Raw genomic sequence first — 6,584 nt, 5'->3', positions numbered from 1 at the left:
GGACTGTGAAACTGATTTCTGGACATTTTTTAGTGTGTGAATGAGAAGTGTGACTTTCCCCAGCATCTGAGTGTTTTGACTCTGTTTTCTAGGCCCAGAGCAGAGTTGAAATTGTGACATATGTGCAACAGGCAATAGACAACACCTTTAGCAATGTGACAAGGGGCACTTTTACATGACACTGACACCAGAATGCAGCTCATGTAAAATCTTGGCCTTAGCCCTGCCTACAGACAGCACTGTGGCTTTTTTCTAGGTCCATTACATAAGTGACGTGACTTCTTTCTACTGCCTTGGCATTGCACTTATGGTGCATTGTGACACATAACTGGGTACTGCACTCAGGTAGTGTGACTCATTTTTTTGTGGCACTCTGCCAATAGGAGGCTTTGTAACAAAACACTTGGTTCAACACCTAAGTGATGTTTCTTCTCTCTTGCCTGAGCTCTGGCCACTAGAGAGATTGTGAAATGTTGCTGAACCCAGCACCAAAGTGAGGACACTCTCCTGCTTTGGCCCTGCACATAGGAGCTATTGTGACATCTCTCCAGGCCAATTGCTTAGGTGAAGTTTGTCTCCTTTCCTGCCTAAGCCCTGTCTTTAGGGTGGATTTTGATAAATCACTTAAACCAGCATCCAGGTGATGTGACTCTTTTCCAGGAGTCGTGTCCACAAGGAGGATTGTGATATTTTACTGGACCAGCACCCACTCAGGTGATGTGACTTTCCTTTCTTCTCCTTACCCACAGGTGAAATTGTGCCATATACCTGAGACAGATCAAAGGAATAATAACGTTATACCTGGAGCCAGGATGTGCAGAATGGTGACTCTCATTCCTGAACATTTCCACCAGTGTTACTGTGACATACACCTATGTCCAGCTTCTTAGTCATTTAATAATCCTGCCTAATTATAGCCTGCATATGACATTTTGACATATACCTGGACCTAGAACTTTGGTGATTTGACTCTCCTGTCATAGAGGGTCCTTAGAAAAAATTATAACATGTCTATGGGCCCATAATCTAGCTAATGTGATGTTCCCCATTTGTCCGAACCTCCTTTCAGTGAAGACTTCAGCATTTCTAAACACTGCATCCAAATGACATGACTGTCCTGTCTGGGCCATTTCAACAGGAGGCTTCGTGACATATCTCTGGGCCCATCATTTTGGTGATATGACTCTCCTCACCTGCCTGGACACTGTCCACAAGGGGTATTATGCGATAGAGCTGGGACTAGCACCAAAGTTTTCTGATTTCTCGGTTAGTGCCCTGCTGACAAAGAGAACGTTGTAATACTTCTGGCTTAGAACGTAGGTGATGTGTTTTTTCTGTCTCTTTTATAACCAAAGATGGTATGGTGACATATAGCTAGGCAAAGCTAATAGGCATGATAATGACTCTCTTACGTGGACCCAGCCAATAGAAGAAATTTTGCCTCTTATAACTAGGTTTAGGGACATGAGTGATGTAGAATCTCCTTCTGGTAAAAAGGTCACAGAAGATTGCAACACTCACCCATATTTTTTAACACCCTTGTGTTGAATAGAGAGTGTCACAAAGCACCTAGCACACAGAATAAGTTGTGAGTATTGTATGCAAACACAGCTGATAGTAAGGAATTTCACCATCACAGGTGGATGAAGGCAACTGTCCCACATGAAAACAGGACATGTGTGGTATTCTAAATCTAATTCCCAGAATTTTATTCCTTCAAGACTGTGATATAAATCTTTGCCAATTACCAGTGTGATTTCACTCTTCAGACTGGTTCAAGCCTACATATGGGATTTTGATATTTACCTGGGCCAACCTTGACATGATGTTACTCTTCTGCCTGGGCCCTCCTCTCAGTAAGAATTGTAACATCACTGGATCCAGCACCCAAGTAATGTTACATTCTTGCCTGCACCATGACACACATATTATTGTGACATACTACTGTGTCAATCACTTAAAAGAAGTAATTCTCCTCTCTAGAATGGGCCCTGCACACAGGGCAGGATAGTGACATATTCTTAGGACTGGCACAGAGGTGATGATACTATTTTGACAGGGCTATGCCCAAAAGATGGCATTTTGAAATATTGCAGGGCCTATCATAGAGATGATATGTCTCTTCCGCTTGGGACCTGCAGACTTGAAGATTGACACACACAAAAGTGATGGTACTCTTTTGCCAGGGACATGCTTTAAGGAAAGCTTTGTGATATATTTCTTTTTTTATAGAGGGTTCTAAACTAGTAAAATCAAGATTATGAAATGGCATTCATTTATGTATTTATCCTTTATTGAACACCAATTTTTTTATAAAGTTGAAAAATTTTTTTTTCTTTTTTTTTTCTTTTTTTTTCTTTTTATTTATTATTATCATACTTTGGGTATATCTCCCAATACTATCCCTCCCTCCTCCCCCCACCCCACAACAGTCCCCAGAGTGTGATGTTCCCCTTCCTGTGTCCATGTGTTCTCATTGTTCAATTCCCACCTATGAGTGAGAATATGCTGTGTTTGGTTTTCTGTTCTTGAGATAGTTTACTGAGATTGATGATTTCCAATTTCATCCATGTCCCTCCAAAGACATGAACTCATCATTTTTTATGGCTGCATAGTATTCCATGGTGTATATGTGCCACATTTTCTTAATCCAGTCTATCATTGTTGGACATTTGGGTTGGTTCCAAGTCTTTGCTATTGTGAATAATGCCGCCATAAACATACATGTGCATGTGTCTTTATAGCAGCATGATTTACAGTCCTTTGGATATATACCCAGTTCTATGCCTATCACCTAGGTGATGTGACTTCCTGCTTGGCCCCGCCCATATGGAGCATTGTGACATAAGTGTGGGACCTGCACCTAGGTGATGTAACTCTCTTGACTGGGTCCTTTTCTAAGGAGGGCTTGTGAATATCTCAGGACCCAGGACCAGGTGATGTGGCACTTCAGCCTGGATTCTGCCCAATTAATAAATTGCCTAGGTATATGAAATATACCTAAACAATTGACATGTTGTGACATATTGAGCCCACCACTTAGGTAATGTGAATCTCGACTTGTTGCTGAACAACACCCACGAACAGGCCTTTTGCCATATTTTAGGGCTCAGCACCCAGATGATGTTACTCTTCTGCCTAGGCCATGCATAAAGAGGGAATTATAGCATACTGTTTAGCCCAGCACCCTAATGATATGACTCTCCTCCCTGTGCCAGGGCCACAGAAAGTATGTTGACATATCTTTGGCCCAGTCTGTAGGTGTTGTGGCCCTCATCACTTTGTTTGCTGTCTTCCACTTGTGGTTGTATCATATTACAAAGCTCCATCCCCCAGTTAATGTGACCCTCTTTACTAGACCCTGACTAATGAGGGCATTGTGATATATTACATTGCACACAACCTAGGTGATGTTAAAATTCTGCCTAGGTTTTGCCCCCCAAAAAATTGGATTATGACGTATACCTTGCTTCAGTTCAAAGGCATGATGATCAAGCTTATATTCAGCCAATAGGACATATTTTTCCTCTCATCACTAGGTTTAGGTCAATAGGTAGATCTTTCATTGGATATTTGTACAAAGCTCACAGTTTACTGTACTAACTCATATCATAAATACTTCTTCTGTGGTACAGAGATTTCATAACAGGGCTCATCAAAATATTAAGATTGTGACTCTCAACTACACATTGGGGTGAAAGTGAAAGTTGTGACCATCCTATATTTACAAAGCTCATTGTTGTGGTCCTCAGTCTAACAAGTGAATACAGTACAAAATTGGAATTGTAACTTTCATAAGTGAATCTGGCCATAGGTGGGAGGGTGACTCATTTCTGGAGCCAGGTCACAGGCATAATAATGGTCTCATCCCTGAAGCCAGCATATAGGAGAGATGTGGACTGTCATACCTTGGTTTAGGAAAATATGTAATATTGTGAGTCCATAGAAGCATGTAGGCCTCAGAGTGGTTTGCAATGCTCATGCATGCTGTTTAAAGCCTTCAAAGGTTGTAGAGGGTCATGCAGGGGCCCAGGAAACATGTGAGATTGTGACCCTCATATATACAACCAGCTCACAGTTAATGGTGTCACCCTCAAAGACAAAGAGATTTAGCATATTACTAGGCAGAGTACCAAGGTGTTGAAACATTTTGGCTTAAATTTCTTCCCATGGGTGCATTGTGATGTATCGCTGTGTTAGAATCATAAAAATGTGACTATTCTGCTTGGATTCTGCCAAAAAAGGATAGTTTCATGTATCTCTGGACCTATAAGCTTGGTGATTTGTCTCTTCTGCCTGTGCCCTGCCCCCAGAGGACATCGTAAAATATCGTTTGGCTTAACATCTAGGTCATGCTACCCACCTCTCCTGTCTGGGTTCTGCTCACCAAGTAAATTGTAACGTACTGCTGATTACAAAACCTAGGGAATATGACTCTCCTTCATATTCTTTGTGAAGAGAGGGTATTATTACATATTGCAGAGCACAGCACCTAGGTTGAGCGACTCTTCTCTTTTTCTGTCAATAGCAGGATTAATGACATACTATTTCAGTCTGTATCCAGCTGATGTGACTCTTCAGACTATGCCCAGCCTACAAATGTGATTATACTGTATAACTGGCTAAGCATCCAGGTGATGTGACTCTCCTGGCTTCTTCCTGCTCATAGGTGGAATTGTGACAAATGCCTTGGTTAAGCATTCCTGCACAGTAATAACTCTCATACCTGGACACAGCCAGTATGTTGTGATTCACTCAGGTTTGTGGCAGAAATATTAAAAGGGAACATTATAAGAAATATTAAAAGGGAACATTATAAGGAATAGTCACAAAGTTTTTGGAAGGCTGAAAGGTTACATAGCTTGTAATAATTGAACAGGCTTAAGGTGGCCAGTTCTTACTTGAGAATATTAGGTCATAGGGTAAAGTTAGGGACAATATTGGCTTCCCCAGTTAAGTCTGTTTATTTTACCTCCATTAACCAGTCTTTGAACCAGAGAGCTCTCTCAGTGGGGAGCTCGACCAGGAAAGTTGCCCACTAATAGTATTTACTTTAGACCATGTTAGCTGACCTTAATCATTTGTAGAACTACTTTCTTAACCATGTTAATTATGTGCAGCTGTGTTTACTCAAAGCTTCTGTTGTTAATTCCATATTAAAGACATGCTTGGATTGCAAGCTGCTTAGTGCCAAGTTTGTCATTCTTTACAGGACTCTCCTCAGAGTCTGAGTGGCCTGGGACCCTCAGCTGGACTGGCAAAGCAAAATATCTGTGTGTCAGCATATTTAATTTTTTTGTCACCAGGTCAGGGGTCTGCAAGGGACAGACTCTCCACAGCTAGTGCCCCCACAAAAGGAGTGCAGCCTCACCGGAAGAGATATTTTGACTCACAAAACCAGTTTGAAGCCATGGGTAAAGTCCTGGGTTTTTCACTTGTATAAAGTTCACGAAGAATTATAACACTCAGGCATAGCATGTAAAGCCTTAATGGTACAAAGAATGTCATAACAGAGACCAGCAACCAGGTGAGAATGTGACTCATGGATGCAAATGACACAACTGTCATTCTGACACATCTACAGGGCCTACTAATGTAGGCCCTGAATCTCACACATAAAAAAGCAGTCGAAGGTTGAAATAATTACTCTCATAAAGGAATCTGATTCACAGGTGGTTTGGTAACATATGAACCATGATTCAGCACACTGTGGTGCTGCGACTCACCGACTGAAACACAAGCTTCAAGTGAGAATGGGCTGTCATACATGAATCTGGCTGATTGTTGAGATTGTGACTCCTCTGGTTCGACCTGACACATAGAAAGTGTTTACTCACATACAGGAAACCAGGACTTGTGTGAGATGTGAAACTTATTTTTCAACCTTTTTGAGAGTGTGATTGGGACAGGTAACTTTGCACAGCACATGAATAATTTGGATCTCTTTTATACACTCATGCCACAGAAGAAATTGTGCCATATGTGGAACAAGCATCTAAGCAATATATAACACATTCCTTGGCTCTTTCTATGAAGGGCACTCTTATATATCACTGGGACCGTCACCTAGGTAATGCGGATTATCTGCCTGAAAACTGCCTGGAAAGAGAATTGTGTCTTATATCTAGGTCCATCATGTAATTGACATGACTCCCTTCTACTCCTCTGCCCTGCATTTACAGTGCATTGGGACACATAACTGGGTACTACATGCAGGGGAAGTGATTCTTCTCTTATGGTTCTGCCAACAGGATTTATGTGACATATTACTTGTTTTACCAACTAGGTAATGTTACTTTCCTTTTGCCTGGGCCCTGACCAAAGGGAGATTGTGACATATTGCTGGGCCCAGCACCAATGTGAGGTCACTCTCCAGCTTGGGTACTGCACATGAGGGCCATTGTGACATACATCCAGGACAATTGCCTAGGTGAAATGAGCATCCTCTTTTGCCAAAGTCCTGCCCACATAGGGCATTTTCAAATGTCACTGTGATGTAAGCATCCAGGTGATGTAACACTTCTGCCAGGATCCTGCCCACACGGGGGATTGTGACATCTCACTGGACCCTCACCCACAAAGGT

At 41.9% G+C, this 6,584-nt stretch overlaps 1 pseudogene; it reads left to right on the top strand.

Moving 5' to 3' along the window:
- The first annotated feature begins 1,179 nt into the window (after positions 1–1,179).
- Positions 1,180–6,584, top strand: part of LOC129025713 (testis-specific basic protein Y 2-like) — a 28,656-nt pseudogene continuing 23,251 nt past the window's right edge.

Source organism: Pongo pygmaeus, chromosome Y (assembly GCF_028885625.2).
Source record: "Pongo pygmaeus isolate AG05252 chromosome Y, NHGRI_mPonPyg2-v2.0_pri, whole genome shotgun sequence".
In the NCBI taxonomy this organism is placed as follows: Eukaryota; Metazoa; Chordata; class Mammalia; order Primates; family Hominidae; genus Pongo; species Pongo pygmaeus.
This window is presented reverse-complemented; position numbering and strand designations above follow the sequence as displayed.